The 20,820-nt window shown below is 48.3% G+C and overlaps 1 protein-coding gene across 4 annotated transcripts in view; it reads left to right on the top strand.

The window, feature by feature from the left end:
- Positions 1-7,946: 7,946 nt before the first annotated feature.
- The window catches only part of SHROOM3 (shroom family member 3), a 318,758-nt gene continuing 305,884 nt past the window's right edge, over positions 7,947-20,820 (top strand). For 2 of the 4 annotated variants that reach the window (XM_069236828.1, XM_069236826.1), the window contains exon 1: positions 8,814-9,556. The gene's annotated coding sequence lies outside the window, so the exon portion shown is untranslated. Of the gene's footprint in view, positions 8,531-8,813; positions 9,557-20,820 lie in introns of those variants that run through there. The other 2 variants (XM_069236827.1, XM_069236829.1) reach the window with 2 other exon arrangements.

Below are 20,820 nucleotides of genomic sequence, written 5' to 3'. Positions count from 1 at the left end.
CAAATCCTCACCATGAGGGAATGCAATGTAGCTGCACATGTGTTTTATCAGGGCAGACAACACTCTTGTCAGCACTATTGAGAATATTGGCTGTGACATTCCTGCTGCCAAGCCTATTGTCACTTGGAAAGAATCAGTTGTCAGGAAATGGAGAACTGATAGTACTTGCACAAGAGGGGGTATCCCAGTGGGCTGACAGATAGCAGATAGCAGGTCAGGCTCCAATTGGACACACATCTCTGTGATTGTGGCCCTGCCCAGTCTATAGGTGAGGATAATGTGCCTGTCCACCAGTGTAGCCAAGTCCACCAGGGATCTGTACACAAGGGTATGTCTCCATCTCCTATTCATCCGCAGCGGTAGGTATTTAAGGGACAAAGGAGTGAGGAGACTGTCACAAACCGAACAATGGAGCCACAACAGCAGTCTGCAAACTTCAAACATGTTATGGGCCTGTGTAATTTGTCAAGTATGTGTCTATTTATCCTGTGACGCAGCATTAATCAATAGGCCTGTTACCCCCCCCCCCCCCGAAATGGCCTCCGTTTGTCCTGTGTGGAGGGACAGGTGGAAGTGAAGTAATGCCACTGACTTTGTACACCATGGTGGTAGGTGGTCGTGAACAGCCATGCAACTCCTCATTGGTTATAATTGGGCCCTATGGGGTACAGTGGCCAATGGTGATCTACGCCGGAAGTGACGGTATGCACCACCGTGGACATGACCGCCATTTTCATATCATAGCACAATGCATGTGGCATGAATGCATGGAGTTGTGTGTGAAGGCATCGTGTAAGGGGGGTGGGTGGATGTCCTCTTGGCGGTGTACACATTGTGTGCTGGGCTATGTGAGTGCCAATGGTGATGTAAACGGGTATGGTGGGCCATTCGTGTTACTGGCTGAACTGTTTGTCTAATGGTATTCTCCTGTCTGTATTGCCTCTGCAGGTCAGCGCCCATCGAAAGAATGGTGTGCCATCGCCAAGGAGTTGCGGACCCTGGGGGGCTATGGCAGGCGGAGCACCCACTGTCGCAAATGGTGGGAGGACATCAGACGCTGGGCACGGAAAACCGTGGAGGCCCAGCTGGGGATGGCCTCCCAATGAGGAAGAGGTGCCCGTCGGACCCTGACCCCACTGATGGCCCGTATACTGGCGGTGGCCTATCCTGAGCTGGAAGGGCGCTTGTGGGCATCACATCACCCACAAGGGGGTAGTACATTGGCCATCATTGAAGCTCACGGTTGGAGGGGTGGTATCCGGGTGATGGTAGTGTGTCAGTGGGTGCCCCTAGGCCAGGCCAGACGTGGCAGCATAGGTCCTCTGATGTCTAAGGGTCTGAAGGAGAAATACTGCTAACCTAGCCTGTTAGCATCCACTAATGGTCAGGGCTGCATGGGTCCCAGGTGTGCTGCAGTTGGCGGTGTGTGCTCCTCCTCATGCCTTGGTGGCTAGCAATATCACTGGTAGTGCAGTGCATAGTGCGTAGGCCTGTTCTCTGTGTGTGAGGGTGCTGTGTACGCCAACAGTGGTGTTGGTGCAGTCATTGACCCAGTGTATCCTTTGTCCCTCTCCCCCACTTTCTTGTTTTGTCATCCTGTCCTTATGTGCATTAGCATCATCTGGCGGAGGAGCAGAGGCACCAGGGACAGAGGGAGCTGCATCCCACAGGATCCTGGAGGCAGAGTCCACCGACGCTGAGGGCACCATTGGGACAGAGGACCAGGGGAGCTCCACAGTGGAGCCTGGAGGGGACAACACAAACTCAGATACCTCCTCCGATGGGACCTCCCTGGTGGTGACGGACACCTCTGTGACCACCTCAGCTACAGGTACAGTCGCCACCCCGTACCAGCACCGCCCTCCCAGAAGCCCCTCAGCGAGTTGCCCGTGCCCGCTCACCCAGGAGGGTGGGCATCTCCTTCGCCCCAGGCACCTCAGGCCCTGCTCCAGTGAGTCCTGCTGCCCTGAGTGAGGAGGCTATTGACCTCCTGAAATCCATCTCTGTAGGGCAGAAAACCATTGTAAATGCCCTCCAGGGGCTCGAAGCCCAGATGCAGCAATCTAATGCATTCCTGGAGGGCATTCACAGTATATTGGCGGCCCAACAGAGATTGATCCAGGCTCTGGCATCCTCGCTGATGGCAGCCATTGTCCCAGTTTCAACCGTACCTCCTCCATCTTCCACTTCCCAGTCCCATTCTCCTCAACCCCAACCCATCCCAAGCACACAGCCAGATGAGCATGCACACAAGACAACACCCAAGAGTGTCACAGGCAAACACAAGCACCAAACTTCATCCCACAGGCACTCACACAAACACCATCCAGTTGCAGACACAACAACATCCACTATTTCCACAGTCTCCCCTCCTCCTTCTCCACCTCCCACCCAGTTACGTCCACACTCACACCTGCATGCCCTACATCATCATCCACTACCAGCATTATCACCACACCAAGCAGAACACACACCTCACTGGCAGACACCTCCCCAACATCCATGCACACGTCACCTGTGCCCTCTCCCACTGTGTCTGTCCCACACTCCTAAAGTACACAAACGCAAGCACTCAGACACCCAACAGCCATCCACCTCGCAACAGCATACAACCCATGCACCTGCACCCAAATCCAGCAAACAACTCCAACAACCACTCCCTCATCCTCCGCTCCCATTACTTCTCCCTCTTCCCGCCCCAATGTCCCTAAAAAGCTCTTCCTTTCCCAGATTGACCTCTTCCCTACCCCCTGTCCTGCACGTATGGCCAGGGTATCAAGGACCCAGCCAAACATTCCACCGACCCAGTGTTAGCAGCACCTAGTTGTGGTGGAAAGGATTCCAGGCCACAAATACTGAAGGGGAAGGAGCCCGCACCAGCCACAAAGAAGGGGAAGGAGCCTGCACCAGCAGCTGTCATGGAACCCAACCACCAGCCATGGTTGTGCAGCCGTCGGAGGGTGCAGAGGCTGAGCAGGAGCCTCCCACAACCACCACCACAGTGCAGCTATAGGAGGGTGCAGGGGCTGAGCAGGAGCCTCCCACAACCACCACCACAGTGCAGCCATCGGAGGGTGCAGGGGCTGAGCAAGAGCCTCCCACAACTACCACCACAGTGCAGCCATCAGAGGTTGCAGGGGCTGAGCAGGAGCCTCCCACAACCACCACCACAGTGCAGCTATCGGAGGGATGCAGGGGCTGAGCAGGAGCCTCCCACAACCACCACCACAGTGCAGCCATCGGTGGGTGCCAGGGCTGAGCAGGAGCCTCCAACAACCACCACCACAGTGCAGCCGTCACCACCGGCGGGTGCCATATAGTCCAGCCTCCATGGGCTCCTGTGCGGCCTTCTCCCACCAGAACCAGTGGGGTATTCACCCACTCGAGAGACTGTGTTGTTGCACTCCACAGGACAAAGCACAGGGCACGTTGCCCCCTCCAGAACCAGTGGGCAAGTCACCCACTCAAGGCTGTGGCCTTGCACTCCCCAGGACCAAGCAATGGGCATGTTGCCCCCTCCAGAACCAATGGGCATGTCACCCACTTGGGAGGCTGTGGCCTTGCACTCCCCAGGACCAAGCACAGGGCATTTTGCCCCCTCCAGAACCAGTGGGTAAGCCACCCACTTGAGAGACTGTGGCCTTGCACTCCCCAGGACTAAGCAATGGGCATGTTGCCCCCTCCAGAACCAGTGGGCAAGTCACCCACTCAAGAGACTGTGGCCTTGCACTCCCCAGGACAAAGCAATGGGCATGTTTCCCCCTCCAGAACCAGTGGGCAAGTCACCCACTCGAGAGACTGTGGCCATGTGCTCCCCAGGACCAAGCACAGGGCATGTTGCCCCCTCCAGAACCAGTGGTCTTGTTTCCGCATCCGGCTGAGGTGCCCCCCTCCTCCTGAGGTGCCTGCCTATTTGCCAACTGATGCCCCTCCAGTGTTCTCTCCGTATTGGCGCAGGAATCGAGTGGGGCCTTGGACTTTGCCCTGTGGCCATGTGGGCCCTGTGAACTATGGACTGGGCAGTGTACCTTTTTTGTACATTTGTACATATCTGTTGCATTGCCACATTGACTTATTTTATTTGATGTTGATCTTATTACAATAACTTTAGTCAATTCCTGTTGTCCTTGCATTATTCTGCCGATCATTGGGGACAAATTGATTTTCTTGTGCATCTGCTTGTGTGTATGGTGTGTGTGTGTGTGTGTGGGGTGTGTGTCATGCGTGTATGTGTCACTCTCATTTTCCTCCCACCCTTCCTCGTGTGCTAGGCGTCTGTACTCACCGTCATAGTCTTCGCCAGCGTTGGTGTTCGTGGTGGAGCATGACGTAGAAGATCATCGGGAAAACATGCAGTTCTGGTTCCATGGTGGCGTGGTTCTTCCCTGTGTCTCCAATGGTGAGTCTTTGACTTCTGTGCTCTGTTTCCGCCAGGCTTTTGATGGCGTTGGTACCACCCCGGAAAAGGTGGCAGATTGAAGGGTCTTAATATGGTGGGGAGCCTTTGGATCCTCTCTGCAGGCGTCGCTGTGGGGGCACAGGGGGTTCGATTCAGGGTGTCCACGTCATTGGAGTCGCCTGGGAGTCGTCTCTGCGAAGTTTGTTGTCCTGTATCAAGCTCCACTAGCTGGAGTGACCTGGGGCATTGGAACACGAAGCCTGGGCCCTTGAGGCTCACTGCTAGGTGTTACAGTTCCTGCAGGGGGGTGTTAAGCACCTCCACTCAGTGCAGGCTTTGTTTCTGGCCTCAGAGAGCACAAAGGCTCTCACCCCATGGGGTCAGAAACTCGTCTCAGTGGCAGGCTGGCACAGACCAGTCAGTCCTGCACTGAAGAACTGGGTAAATTACAGGTGGCATCTCTAAGGTGCCTTCTGTGTGCATGTTTTAATAAATCCATCAATGGCATCAGTGTGGGTTTATTATTATGAGAAGTTTGATACCAAACTTCACAGTATTCAGTGTAGCCATTATGGAGCTGTGGAGTTCGTTTTGACAAACTCTCAGACCATATACTTAATATGGCCACACTGTACTTACAATGTCTAAGAATGGACTTAGACACTGTAGGGGCATATTGCTCATGCAACTATGCCCTAACCTGTGGTATAGTGCACCCTGCCTTAGGGCTTTAAGGCCTGCTAGAGGGGTGACTTACCTATGTCACAGGCAGTATTTTGTGTGCATGGCATCCTGAGGGGGATGCCACGTCGACTTTGACTTTTTCTCCCCATTAACACACATAGGGGGTCATTACAACCCTGGCAGGCTTTGACTGCCAGGGCTGTTTTGACAGAAGCACCGCCAACAGGCTGGCGGTGCTTCCTTGGGAATTACAACGGCAGCGGAAGTGCTGTGGTCGCACCGCTGGGACCGGCGGTTTCCCGCCACTTTTGTCCCGGCGGTTTAAATCCCCCAGGGCAGCGCTGCTTGCAGCGCTGCCCAAGGGATTACGAGTCCCCCTCCCGCCAGCCTTTTCATGGCGGTTTGAACTGCCATGAAAAGGCTGGCGGAAAGGGGAGTTGCTGCCCCTAGGGGCCCCTGCCACGGCCCCATGCAGCTAAGTGTGAGGGGTGCAACTGCACCCATCGCACAGCCACAACACTGCCGGCTCCATTTGGAGCTGGCTCCCGTGCTGCGGCCGAGATCCCTGATGGGCCGGCAGGCGGAAGCCTGGTTTCCGCCTGCTGGCCCAGCGGGGATCTCTTAATAGACCCTGCGGGAGTGCGGCTGCATTGGCGGCCGCCCGACGGTTCAACCTTGGCGGGCGGCCTCTGCCGCCCGCCAAGTTTGTAATGAGGGCCATAATCTGCAATGGCAGTGTGCTTGTGTTAGGTGAGGGGTCCCTTAGGGTGGCACAACACATGCTGCAGCCCTTAGGGACCTTCCCTGGTCACAGGGCCCTTGGTACCACTGGTACCGTTTACAAGGGACTTATCTGTGTGCCAGAGATGTGCTAATCGTGGAACAATGGTACATTTTTAAGTGAAAGAACACGAGTGCTGGGGCCTGGTTAGCAGGGTCCCAGCACACTTCTCAGTCAAGTCAGCATCAATATCAGGCAAAAAGTGTGGGGGAACTGCAACAGGGAGCCATTTTCCTACACCCGCCAAGGTCATAATTTGGCGGTAGTTACTGCCAGCCTGTTGGTGGTATTACCGCCACTTTATCACCCAGTGCCAAGGTTTTAATGAGGGCCTATGTCTGTTGCATATCGGAAAAAAATGTTATAAGACCTTTCTGTCATAATAAAAGTTGGAAGGGATGTAGAGTGTCCCCCGGACTCTACTGTACAAAGTATATTATATCCACATCCGAAAGGCCGGGCGCGACCCAAGAGGATAAATAAAGAGTGGAGTGGTTGCTCAGGGTCACGCCGCAAGACTTACTGATTTACCAAAGTGTGAGTCCAGTTTCTGTGGCAAGCGACGCTATGGTCTAGAAGGCATATTGTCAGTAGATTCTACACCCATGAACCACAACAATCTGTAGGCAGGGTGCCACCTTCCTTAAGGCGAAGGTGCCTCGCCCCAATGCTGAAAGGCAGCAGAAAAATAAAATGATAATACACATTTTGTATTATTATTTTATTTTTCACTTCCTCCTTGGTCAGTCTGCCGAGTGTAGGGCGGGGCTATCCTCGTCACCAGGGGGAGGAGGATTAGTGTGCACTCTAAGTGCGCATGTCGGTTTGGCCGGCCGCACTAACCGACATACACACTAAGAACTCTACACCCGGGCTCTGTTGCACACCCTGGGTGAAGAACCAGTGCAGGCTCCGAGTCTCCAACGAATAGCATTTCAGCCCACTCAGACCAATCCAGGCCTTCTCTCATGCTGGGTAACAACATGATGAGAAGCGTCTGGATTGGGTGGGGGAGAAGAAGAAAAAAATCACAGAGGCAGCATGCAGCAGGTAAGTTTTTTTTTATTATTCCCACCCTTTGCGCGACCCCACCCCCACCCTGAAGAGTGTTATTGCCAGGAGCCGCTGCTGTATGTAGGACCCCTGATATTTGGAGACAATCAAATCTAAAGTACATTGGGCTAATGGAGATGCCACCTTCATGTTCCTAAATATAAGGGACACTTACTTAAATCTCCTCTCTACCCTGTTTCATAGCACTTTGAAGCTCATCCTTCAAAACTATGCACCGTGGGGATGGACAGAAATAATGTTCACAACTGACACCACTATGGGCTGACACTGAATCAACATTAGAGGTGGGCAGAAATCGCGAAGTTTGATTCCATGGAATTATATTAAAATTCTGCCACATTCTACAGAATTCTGTGACAAAGCAAAGTTGGCATTTGGTGCTATTTTCTTATTGCGTAATGCACCCTCATGTCCAAAAATGTAAGCAAGGATCCATTTTGCATAAGAAAATAGCATGGCCAAATACCACAGAGTACCCTCACATACTCTGCAGTGACTAAAGGTTTTAATCACTTCAGATACAAGAGCACCAATTGGTATCCAGTGGTTTTTAAATTAGAGAAAAGACTGCCTGTTGTTGAATTCCGCTGGTATAGCAGCAGGAATTTTAATTTATTAGTAATTTCGCATTACAAAGGTAACACCAGCGGAAATGAAAATTCCACCCAGGCCTTCAACATTAGAATGATGTAAGCTCCAATGAAGACAACGAGTTGCAGAGGACCAATGATGCTATACTGCAATACACAACAAAGCAACTAAAACACATTCTTCCCATACAGAGTACTCGTTTACCTTTTATGAGCCAGTAGCCACAGGGGTTCCTATACAGTGGCCATAAATGTGCCTGAGAAGCCGCTTGGACGCATTCCGATACAGCGATCCACCCTGAACAATCTGCGGAATGCCGAGAAGCCCGCAAGAGAACTAGAACGTACTAACCACTGAGTGACAAGAAAACACTTTCTGCGCAATCCGCACATTGTTTAGTAAGTGCACAAGAAAGACACGTGGGATTTTTCTTCACTGCGTTTTATAGCCTGGGTTTTGTCACTCCTTGTTGTTAAGTTCCAATTCATGTAAACTTTGAGTGACAGTCTTCGTACTGAAGGGAGAAACGTCTCCACAAGACACCTTTCAAAGAGGACGTCTCTTATATTTTTTTTACACATGGAGATAACTTTTGAATATATGTTTTTACTGAAAGCCCCTCAATGACCTTCCATACTTATAGTTTGGATCTTAACGCATTTACGCCTCTCTGAGGCCTGGCAAACGGGGATGGTTTCTTGAAGAGGAAGTGATTGCAAGAGGTCGCATTTTGTGCTCTGCCTTCGCCGCTCCCGAGCATGCCCTCTGCCCCGTCTCTGCGCTGCAGATCCCGCGCCGGGCAGCGCTGCCCCCAGCGGCAGCACCTGTTGGGGCAGCGCAGGAGGAGGCGGGCCGAAGCCTCCGCCGGGCCGGGCATCGCGGGAGTCGCCAGGGTCTGGCGAGGAGCGGGGCCAGGCGCAGCGAGCACCTTGCGGGGCTGGGCAGCTCCCCGGCAGAAGCCCCGGGCGGGAGCTGGGCCGCCGAGGGAGAGCTCCGGGACGGTGAGTGCACCGCGGGGCGGGTGAGAGCGGGTGGTGCCCGCGGATGGGGATCCCGCCCGGGTAGTGTCTGCATCAGTCAGCCTCAGGTGTCGAGTCTGCGGGCAGCGCCTCGGTTCTCCCCGGAGTCACCTCAGAGCGGTGTCCTCAGCCCCGGAGTGCGCGTGGATGGAGCAGGTCTCGCTGCCCACTATGAATATGTGCTGGGCGCCGGAGAGCAGGAAGGGGTGGGGGCCGGGGTACGTTCTGTAGACACTAAAATATGCCGGTTCGCTGCGACCGCCCCCCCAGCGGTGCGAACAAGTGATGGTGGGCGTCCCAGTGCCCGTGCTCGGCTCGTCCCACGGTGCTGCTGGCCTCGCACGGGCACTGCCGCCGGTGACTTCGGGGGGCTGGACGGGGTGCTCTCTGCCCCCTGCTTTGCATACTGCAGACCCTCCCCCGGGATCCCTGCGCACTTCCAGTGAAGCACTGGACGCACCGCTGTGCGGGGGAGGCGGCCGCTGCTGCAGTCACAGGGCCAGGGACGCGGGCAGCTCCCGGAGCGCACACCCCTCGCGGCCCGAGCCCGGCTCCCGCACTTCCGCCCGGAGCATTTGCATTCAGATCTTTTCAGCAAACCCGCGGAGTATCTGCCGGAGCCTCCGCAGAGCAGGTCGGCTCCTATCTAGCACTGCAAGCGGTACTTCTGTGGGAAAGCAGGCGGTTGGAATAAAATGCTTGTTGCGTCTCTGTGCCGGGCTTTTCGAAAGCCGTCTCTTTTTAAATGTTTCCAGTGAAAGGAGGGCTGCGAGTGATGCTGTTCCACTTAGGGCACCGTTTCTCCGAGTCTGGCCACGTCTGTCTGGTTGTCAGTCTTTATTGTGCCTGCTGTCGGCGTTTTGTCTGGAGGCCTTTAGTCTGACCTCTTCGCAGAGGTTTCAGAGTAAGCATGGCTCATCATTCAGCATCAGTAAGGGGCCTCAGCGAGGCGCAGTGAAGGGGCTTCACCACGCCGGGAACATGACAACGCGCCGCCGAAGTGCGAGAGTAGGTTACACTGTACACTCAATTTCTTACCCAGTGCTGTGTTTTAAATACTTTACCGCATTCATCTGTTTTTTTTCAAGATTTACGATTTGAACTCATGCAAATGTGTAATGGATATCCATTTCTAACTACAGCAGTCATATAACAGGCTGACCCCAACAAAAATTGTGAATTTGAAACTTTGTAATAATACTGGTGATGACATTAAGTTGTATTGTATTATTTACATCACGCTTTCCACCACCCCCCTGCGAGGCGTAAAGGGCTATACATGTTCTGTGTCAACTGAGATTTTATAAAAGGTGACCTAAGTAACTAGCTCATGTTACTTCTAACACACATGCATCTTTTTATCCATTATATGAATAATGTCTGGAGTTTGGAATCCTGAACTGGATCCTTTTACATGCTATTGCTAGCAGGAGTGGTATGTTATCAGGATTTATATAGCGCCTTGTATCAGTATTGTGGGGCTGTAGCGCTTTCTTAAACGGGGCTGAATTTCATACAAACTCTGAGAACTACATCCGTCGGCTGTATATGTTTGGCAGTGTGCGCTTAGAAGACAGATGTAGACAGTTTCGTTTATAAGGGATTTGTGTCTGCTAACGTGAAAATGAAATGCCTTTCATGTCGAGAATCACAGGAATTAATGTAGCGCTTTCTTAAACTGGGCTCACTTTCATACAAACTCTCAGAACGACATCGTCGGTTGTATACGTTTTGTAGTGTGCGCTTAGAAGACAGATGTAGAAAGCTTAGTTTATAAGAGATTTGTGTCTGTTAATGTGAAAATTAAATGCCTTTAATGTCGAGACTCACAGGAATTAATGGGTGTGGCGAAGGATTTTGCCCTTGTTCTGCTCACCACGCATATAACTTTGTACTTGCATCTGTCGTATGATGAATGGTATGTCACTGTGCGATCCAAGCGTCCAACGTCTGGACTTTATTTGGGGCGTTGCATTTATGTATTCTAGTTTATGTACATCGCATTGTTGACCCTACGCAAGGGTGCCAGTGAAAACAGACTAATAGGCAGCAGAAGAAATCAGCAGGTAGGCGAAGAGTGGCAGCTTTCATTACAGTTACACGTGTTCTTGCTTTTTATTTCAATGTATTTTGGGCAGGTTCGGTTTCCGTCGTCACATATTTATTTATGCGATTACTTGGTTAAATGGAATGTACTGAGAATAGCAAGTCGAAGTGAGCAGGAAATATATTCTACAACTTTTACTGTTAATTAGTTGAACTGCACTTTGTAATCATTTTTATAGTTATGTACCATTTTCTCTTTTGCTGTTTTAGCACACCTCTGTGTATTGCACACTGCCGGCTGCGCGTTACTGCCGTACTGCATGATAGATAGCACAGGTGGGGGACCGCATCGATACCCACAAACAAAAACAGTTCACACTGGTTTTCCCTCTATGATCCACTACTTGGAGCAACATGCTTTATGTTCACAGTAAGCAAAGCAGACTGAAACCTTCCTGCGATAGAGAATATAACAATTCTCAGGCCGTATTTATTCACAACCATATAAACACGACATAAAAATATCATCATATGTACAGTATTTCTTTTCATCCTTAAATTTCCATAATTATTTACAATATACATCTCAAATCTTAAAAAGGAGTCATGGTTGTCCACCCACCAGGCACCTGTGGCATCGTCTGTAAACTGGGGGCCGTGTTTCCCCCAAAACCAATTACGCTTCACAAGGCAAGACTCACCTGCCCCCTCAAGATAGAAGGGGCGCGGGCCAGCATGAAAACTGTCCCCCAATCCAACCATGCCAGAGCCAACCCTAAGCAAGGGATCCCCCCTGGCACCCAATGGGAATGATACTGGGCAACCGAGCCATACCTTGGTCCCCTGGCGCAGTCTCATCCCCCCAAATTAAAAAATTCCAGGGCCATGTAATGGAGTACCGTGGGGGGAGCTATGGACATTCGCGGTAGCGGTCGTCCCAAGCCCCTTTCCTAAACCCACAGCACCGCCACCCTGGTTTGAGCCAACAAGCTCATGATACCGTCTTGAGTTCGCCTGCACTAGTATTCTTGATGCCAAGGTTATCCACCTGTTTTGTGCCAAAACATGACTCCTTCCCTCCTAAGGTCTTCCTAATCCTGCTATTCTTTGGGGATGGGTGGGCGGGAAAGAATTCCTCCAGTCCTCTGGAGGAGAGCGTCGATCGTCAGTGGCAGCCCCAGGGTCAAGAAAACAACCTGACCCTAGAGGGACTTGAGTCCCCCTTTTAACTAACTCGGGCTGCCCCTGCTGACTACCTGTGAGCCCCCACCACACCCCCTTCAGCCAATCGGCTCACCCCTCGGGGTGAGCGCGATTTTCAAAAAATTTCGCGGCAGCCACAGTTGGGCTGCTGGCCAAAACCGGTTCGACCCGGCCCGCACCTGTATTGGGGGCGCGCTATTCCGTGGTGCGCGCCCCCTGCCCAGGAGCTGTGCCGCTTTGCTGGGTCTGCAGACTTCTGCTATGATGGCTGTGTTGAGACACTTACGTGCCCCCCAACACCCCCCACACACACACCCTTGAGACAGCGCTGGTGGCTGCGCAGAGAAGGTCGTACCATTCCACGGTGAAAATGCGCTGCTTTTATAAATCTCAATCTGTAGTTTAATTTTACTTGCTGGAATCACCCGCGGCACAGACATATACCATGACAGATTAAATATAACCGCCATTACTGCAACCCTTTCTGTTTTATACAGCAGTCTTTCTTTGTGGTACGAGTGTCACTGTAAATAAAATGCGTCCGCGCACTTTTACGTATACAAGTGCAGGACAAAGAACATATAAATGCCGCACATTTGATATGAATGCACTCAATAATCCTCGCTATAATCACCAGAAACGATATGCGACCGCCCAAGTAAACCCTAAAATGTCAGCGGTTCACGCTGTTATAAAGGATCCTACCTATAGCAAAACGGGAGTGAACGTACACATTAAACAAGAGAGGTTGGGGCTTCGGCGCCTAAAACTGAGAGCAGCAATGAAGGACTGCAAAACAACAGGGTCAGGTTTAAGGAAAGGACAAGAGACTTCAAAGTGACGTACATTTGTATTTTCTCTTCCTTGAGCGCTGGATTTGTTAAATTGTCTTTCCATGAAATGACGTGCCAAGCTACTACTGTGCTTTAAACCCTGTGGTATTGGCAGAAGTGAACCAAGATACGTAGCTGCGACTGTTGTGGAACAGTACATGGCATTCTTCACGGGACAGTGACACAATACCACAGATGAAACAAACAGGCCCAGTACTTACCACTGGCTTCGAGGGTACATAGACATGTCCTGCTGTCAGGGAGGGAGGCCACTGGAATGTCAACAAAGAGAGCTCTCCCTGGTGGCAAATGTTACACCCAATAACAAAACCTAATGTGACATCAGCTAGCTTAACACAACACATGGCACAACATGCGAAGCAAAGAGAAGCAAACTGGACTCTAGACGGCGGACGTAAAGGTTGGTGACCGAAAGTGGCTAGACACGTTTGTGTGAGATTATCTGAAGGAGCCCTGGAGGTTTTCGCGGAAGTCCGGTATTAGTCTGCCAAACATACATTTCTAAATAAACTCATTTCTGATAGGAAAAGCAGAAATTTGAATATTACGATAATATTCATTTTGTGCACTCCTGACACATTTGGGAGCACAAGCATGCGTGAGGTTGAGGTTATGAATGCATAGCACTCTGAGTATGTTGCACTGCATTCAAAGGTTTATAAGTATCACGTAGTTACCCCTAACCCCCACAATCCTTTATTGTTGTCTTAAAACAATTAGAGACAATAAAGGTGGGATAAAGTGAAAATACAGGTGTGCTAGAAAAGTAGACTACGAAAATAAATTCAGTACAGAAAAGGAATTTTAAGACATGATCTACGGTGATGTCCAGCTGTGGCAGTTCTTGCGTCAGGTCCTCTTTTCCCAGGGGCTGTGTTCCTCAGTTTTCCCTCTCACAGGACTCTGCTCTTTATCCCGGCCACTCCTCTCCAGAAGCATGTTGTCCTCTGTGCATCTGTGTCAAGTAGCACCAATGTGTACATTCAATACCTATGTATTCAGTTCATGCCTCTAAATGTAGAAGAGATCCAACCGTGCACCGGTAGTCTATCAGATAAATGCATGCTGAATTCATTGTTGATTGAAGCAAGGAGAGTTGAAATGTGTCCATCATCGTCAGGGAAGTGAGTCTATTGGAACCTTCGAAAATGAGGTGGTATGAAACTAGCACTGATCTCGTTCTTATGCCTCCTGGCTGACATTAGGTTCTGGTTCAGGTGACTCTAGATGGTGTACTGGAAGAAAGGCCCATATTTTGAACATCAACTATGGCCCTACTTGGACCTGCCATCCCAGGAAGCACATCTGGTTGCCCAGTGGCCCATCTGTCTGAAACAAGTTGGTAGATGCCGGAGTGTTTAGATCTCCAGGTGTTTGAATACTGTCAGCCCATGCTTGAGGGCAAAACTGAACAATGTACACAGTGACAAATATGGAAACTAAAGTATTTGAACTGGCTTACAGTTGATACTCACCTAGGGCAGGAGATGTAAATATTCAACTTCAAAATGGAGGGTTCACCTAATTCCGATTAGACTTTATCTTCTGCTGCCCTTAATGTACACAGACCTTTGGTAGTAACAACGACAGAGTCCTGAGTTGACCACAAGATGACTTGCAATGCTCTGCTAAACGTCTATGTAAACAAATAAATTCAAGTCAGATCATAATTTGAATTGCTTTAATTTACAAACTTACAAATGTAGAATGGGATGGAGGCAAAAAAAGAAAACCCTTCTTACAAATGTACATAAAGTGGAAATATGAAAAGTGCCTTGCTCCACTCTGCTATACCATGCTCCTCACTTCTGTCTCCTAGGTCAGATTACAATGAGAAGACATCGGTCTCTGATCCAAAAGGAGGAGTAATGGAATGAGCGAGCGTGGTAGTGTAAGAGACTCGCCAAAGCAAATCTCAATGACAAATGTCATTCATAGCATCCTCGATAACCAGTGATACATTGAGGGTCTTCTGCTGGCCTTCCAAGGGTGTTGAAAAGGTTGTTGTAACCTAGATGCAAGATCTTCTTGAGAGCAAAAAATCTTAAATACACACCAGTTGGTCATACTTCTCAGGCATGGTAGGGAACAGTAGTGATGAAAGTGCTAAACAATACAGTTATGCAGGTGGGGGCGGGGGCCCTACCCAGCTCTTCTTAGTGGATCTGTCAATGACCTTTGGCAGTAATAACTATTCTCTGCTGTTTCGCAAGATGCCCCTTGGATCCTTCTATCTCCTGCCCAGTTTAGCCGGGCTGTGAGGTGCTCCTGGGGACTTCCCAATCCCAAATCCGCTCATTATTTATATAAAGCCTCTTATGAATTTACACCTTGACCCAAAGCTATGTTTCCCTTTGTTAACTAATGACACACATATTTAGCTGTTGGTTAGTGGGGCACACAAGAGTTTGGAGCAGTGCCTGATCGCCGAATGAGCCCCAATGGTTTTATATGAAGCAAATTATTACTGGGTGTTTGCTTTTGATCGGTCGTCATGCATTACACACTCCACGAATAAGATTAAAATTATGTCTATCTATTGGGCACCCTGATGAGACTAAATCCTGTCTGCTTGTTGGTGGGCTGTGCTGAGAGAACATGAAAAACTCTGTGGTAGTCTGAAATAATGAATAATGAAATAGAGGCAGTATTCCACAGCAGGTGAGAGTGCGAGACAGAATGTAGCTTCTGAGCTTGACATTGTGAAAGGGGTGGTCTACTTCATGCACTACACATTGTATTTTGATTAAATGTTCCCAAAACGCAAACTAAACACACACCTGACTGACTTAGTAAGCTTTAAAATTCACTGTTAAGAGTGGTAAGCCAAACAAAAATAGAGTTAATTTATATAATAAAAAGTACAAACACAAGAATAAAAATAACCGCTATGTTTAAACATTTGAAACCTATTAAAAAGGGCCACAATTCAGGATGGCAGAAAGATTAACATGGTTTAACTCAGAAATCCTGATATAGTCGTGAATGTAATTTGAGAGGGAAGAAGTATCCAGTGCACGTACCTCAGCATAGTAGTGAGGTCAGTATCTTGCAAAGCCCAGGCTTGCACTTGCACAGAACGCTACTCCCACGGGCAGAAAAAATGTTTTTTGAGAATAAGGAAGCAGGCTTTTTGCAGGTTTCCTCCAACATTTGCCCCAGGTTTGGAATACTAGTTGCTGGTTTGCGACTCTGACAGTGCTCTGAGGCCTGCTGCCCAGACATCAGTGACAATGTTCTTTCCCTTTCCAAAGCAATATGTTGAATTGGATATTCCCAATTGGCATGTGCTGACTTACTTATGAGTCCCTAGTATATGGTACCCAGGTACCAAGGGTATGTAAGGCTGGCTGTCCACACGAGCTGCAGCACTGATTGTGCCACTCTGTGTGCAACAAAGTGAAAACACAACTTTCAGTTGCCATTGCAGACTGCAGAGGACAGGCCGTTCATGCACTGCACATTCGACTCTGCCATTACCAATAATGTCAAAGTCCACTAGTTCCTTAACTATATAAATAAGTCTCTAAGGCAGGCCTATGAAGCCCTATGGCTAGGAACTCTACATTGTTAAGACAGATGTATATTTTCTGGTGTGTCTATACAGCAAAGCCCTAAAGTGCCAGTATTTGCTGAGGACAGTTAAGTAGCCTTATAAAGTAATAGCAGAGTTAATGGTTGGCACTCCAATGCGTCTAACTTCTGACAGAGGCTACCCAATCCTCTCATGTAAGGTATCAAATTAAAGGGGACATCAAATGTGACTCAACGGTGCAGTCAGTTTTTAGGTCCACTTTAATGAAGGCCACTTTTGCGAACGTTGCCATACTTTGACCCAGCTAGTCAAGTGGCTTCAGAGAGGCATAGGAACTGAGACAGGTTTCTACCCACCTGGAGAGATGGGTAAATTACACCTAGGCTGAGAACAAAGGCTGTTGCTGCATTGGAGGTATTACTCCCACCGATAGGATAGGCTGCAAAGGGTGTTACCCCAAAAGGCAAGCATCAAATGGCGATGCCGCCTTTGAAGGGCCACTGTGACAACACTCATGTGCAGGAAACACTTAGTTTTCCCAAGACAGGGTAGAGCCAGGGCCAAAGGAGGGAAAACGGGTTTCAGAACCGGTTTTCCATGAGGGTTCCGCTCATGGTAGCCCCCAGGGAGTGGGCTATTGAGATCCTCACACTCTAGGAGGACTTCAACCATGTTGGAGGCGTGCAAAGTGCGCTCTGGCTCACGCATCACCAGAACTTTGTCACCAGGGAGGAGGGGGGACCTACTAGCCCATTGGCTTGTGACAATGTTGTCCCCTCAGCACCTTACTGTGATATAAGGGGCACCCCTGGCACCCAAGACTTCAGGACTTGCTGGATATGGACCAATGACGCACTTGGTCCAAATCTAGCAAGTACTTGTTGGAAGCACACAAAGAGAGGATGCAACGCCGGAGCGATTGCACCTGCTGCACTTTGGGCTAGTGGAGTTTGGACCCTGCTCTGTGTGCCTGGCTTGGCGAAAAGTTAATGCCTGGCCCCAATCCAAATCAGAGGCTCCAAGGGTCAGTTGGCTGGCCCCCCAAAATGTCACTGGGGACATTGAAGCTGGAAGAGACCAAACTGCATTCCTGGTAGCCACCACATCTGTTTTGCTGCTACTGGACGCTAGACACTTCGACAGACAATTTGGAAATATCCAGAAGATGCACCCAAGTCTGCTAAACCCATGGGTGTTGGTTGTGACTGGATTCATCCACCCAAGGGACACTAGCCCCCACCAAATGTTTGCCCCGGAACCACTGTGTTGCAAGAACAAAAGGTTTGCATCAGCAGCCCTTTGACCCCTGCATAGAGAACTCCGTGAGACCCTGAGATTCGTGACCAGAGTTGCCCCCACTCACCTGTTGAATTAGGACTTGACCTGATTTCACTCCTGTGGACTGTACAGCATCTGGAGCAACCATTAAGAATCCTTAAGCCTGCATCCCTCAGCATCGGGACCACTCCATAGAAGTCAATAGCGGTTGTCCTAAAAAGTTTGGAACTTGCTTCAAAGATGCTCTGGTGGGCAGGTAACTGTCCACAGTTTGCTTTCTAAGCTCATAGACCCCTGTCCTGTTGGATTTGGTAGCCCAAGTCGGGGAGGAGTCACTGAACTCAGTGTGTCAAACTTTTACAAAGTTTTCAAAAGTTTGCAAAGTTTTAACTTACCAATGTTTGTTTGCACATGATGTTAAAGTTTTTAAATGCTTTACAAATTCATATCTCCTGAACCCTCCGGTGGACTCTACAAATTCATAAAAATATGCTATTTTTTATAAATTGTTGTTATTTTGTTTAGTGACTTTCTTATTTCGTTGTTTGGTGTTGTTAAATTCTTTACACGCTGTTCCTTTGCTAAGCCTTGCTGCTCTGTGCCATACCTACCAAAGGGTTGAGCTGAAGTTTGAGCAAGTAACTCCACCAAAGGAGACAAATGCGAGCGTGCTGCGCGACAAGTCCCCAGCCTTGCCACCCATTCTCTTACACGGAAGTCATTCAAGACATAATTTCCAAAAGCCAATACCAGGGATGACGAGCGCTCGAACAGTATGAGGCAGAAGTAAAAGGACATTACTTACTTCTGCTTATTAAGATAGGAGACACATGACTGTTCCCCTAGCAGGTGTCAAGATACATGAAGCAGCATTCTGGATATGCTCCTTCTTTTACACAGCAGATATGATGGAACCCACAGAGACATATTGCATCAACATTCCAATCAAGTAACAATCACACACATGTTCAGATGAACGGTTATCATGGGCTGGAGGATTGGAAGCAGAATTTAGGTTTAGTTTGGTGCATGTATGAAATTTAGGTTTCTCTGTCATTGTTGTGGGGTAGGACATGAACCTAGGACAAAGTACTCTCAGATCTGAGATGCAAAAGGTCACGTTACTCTTTGCATGTTACCTAAGAGTTTATCTCTAGAACAGCAGAGCAGGAGATAACCTGTATGGTGAGAGGCTGAATGAAATCTGGGTGTCAACATCAAATCGAACAAATGAAAATTGGTTGCCCTAAAAAAAAAAATATTAGAAGGCCAAGGTAAACATTTAAAAGACTAGTGAAGATGACAAACTTCTCTGACACACTCCAAGGAAGGGAATAGAAAGATGCAAGGATTGTCACTTTATATCAGATTATAGAAGAGATTAATTCAGTTATTGCCAGGTCCTTACTTCTAACCTTATAAACGTAGCTAAGAGGTTTGTGGTCCATGGAGTCAAATATAGCAGAACTATCTCAAAACATGAGTGCAGAGACATTGCCCTCCAGGCAGAAGTGATGCCAGGAATCCATACTGCAGTCGCCCATATTGGTCCAACAAGTTCTCTTTGAATAATGCTCTAAGGCCTGAAGAGAATAACTATTCACACATTTTCCAACTGATTAAATCTGTAAGTGCACTGAAGTCACAAGTCCCAACACTTGTGCTTGGGGGTTAAAACTGTTTCTTACAAGAGCAGGTTCTGAGAGTGTCATTTTTATTTTCATTGCAAATAATTGGCATACATTTTAGTTCAGGAATGTTGTTCTCCAAAGTGAGAGAGTTTTAAATTTTTTAGTGCGCCACCTGACATACTCGGTTTCGGTTTGTAAACTTTATTCGGCAAATACAGAATAGCCATAAAAGTACATAAATAAATCATTATGTGCAAGTCCATTCACAATATCAACATTCATAAATAATTAAAACAAATAAAAACAGAGCGCATCCAATGCAAATGCTTATATAGGGTCTGCATGTATCTAGAAAATAATGCTCTTCCTTACATAGATAACATTTAAAATATATGACCCCACATTATAACACAAATGGGGATTATTTAAGTCAGATAAAAATTCCAATGCAGCCTGATGGGTTCTTATATTCTGGGCAATAAAAAAAGGTTTAAGGCAAAAGATCCTAAGTTGCACATAAAATTTACAGAACAGCATAGAGTACAAGGTGTTCTGTTTGCTGAACCCATCACAAGGACAACACACTGTTTCAGTAGGACAGGACCTCATGTTAGGGAACGCTACTAGGTGATGCACCATTTCCAGTCTAAAACTTATCAAAACAAATTGGTGCTGCAGATTAGTGACACTATAAAAATAACCTTTACAGCTTTACTCGAGAGAAAGGGACATCTATATACCAACCGTAGAGCCATGGAGTCAAATATAGCGGAATTATCTCAAAATAAGAGTGTAGAGAAATTGCCCTCCAGGCAGACGTGATGCCAGGAATCCATGCTGCAGTCCCCCATATTGGTCTAACAAGTTATCTTTGAATAATGCTCTAATGCCTGAAGAGTAGAACTATTCATACATTTTCCACAGGATTAAATCTGTAAGTGTACTGAAGTCACAACATTTTTGTACTTGGGAGTTAAAACTGTTTCCTAGGAAAACAAGTTCCGAGAGTGTCATTTTTATTTTCATTGCAAATTGTTGCCAAACATTTTAGTACAGGTGTGTTGTTCTCCAAAATGAGTGAGTTTTTAAATTTTTAGTGCGCCACCTGACATACTCTTTTCCTCTGCATCCACAGCTGTAATATAGCAAACATGCAAAGACAAAGTGTTGTCTCTTTTGCATTGGGCTGAGTCCCATGCAAATGAGGGAATGCCGTGTGCCATAACAATACATGTTATAGAAGGGCTGCACAAGCACTTGCAATTCTTTCTACATGGTGTATGAAGTTGGTGCAAATGCCTGTTGCGTCATAGTGGCTCTTCATGTAAATCAGCCCCTGGAGTTCATGCCTCAAACAGAAGCTATTCTGCTCCTGGTGCCGTAGAATGGGAGGGAGTACGAGTAAGTGATTTCTAAGGTGCTTTTTCAAATGATGAACCAGGCTAAAATTGTAACCAAGTAGGTAGGGCTCCTGCAATGGCATCTGGACCGCAGTAGCTAATTTCTGTATCTGCAATATTGCCAATAAGCGGTACTGTATGTGTGTGTCTATATAAATGTGTGTGTGTGCGCACAACACATTGCTTACAATTGGTTACTATTCCATTTTTATTTTGCTGTGGATTGCACTATGCTTCACAACAATATTTATTTCTAAAAGGGCAAGTGAAATCAGTAAGTCAATTAGAGTAAAACAAGCTGATGTAACATGCTGGTTACATTTCT

The sequence above is a fragment of the Pleurodeles waltl genome, chromosome 1_2 (genome assembly GCF_031143425.1).
Source record: "Pleurodeles waltl isolate 20211129_DDA chromosome 1_2, aPleWal1.hap1.20221129, whole genome shotgun sequence".
NCBI classification, from domain to species: domain Eukaryota; kingdom Metazoa; phylum Chordata; class Amphibia; order Caudata; family Salamandridae; genus Pleurodeles; species Pleurodeles waltl.
This window is presented reverse-complemented; position numbering and strand designations above follow the sequence as displayed.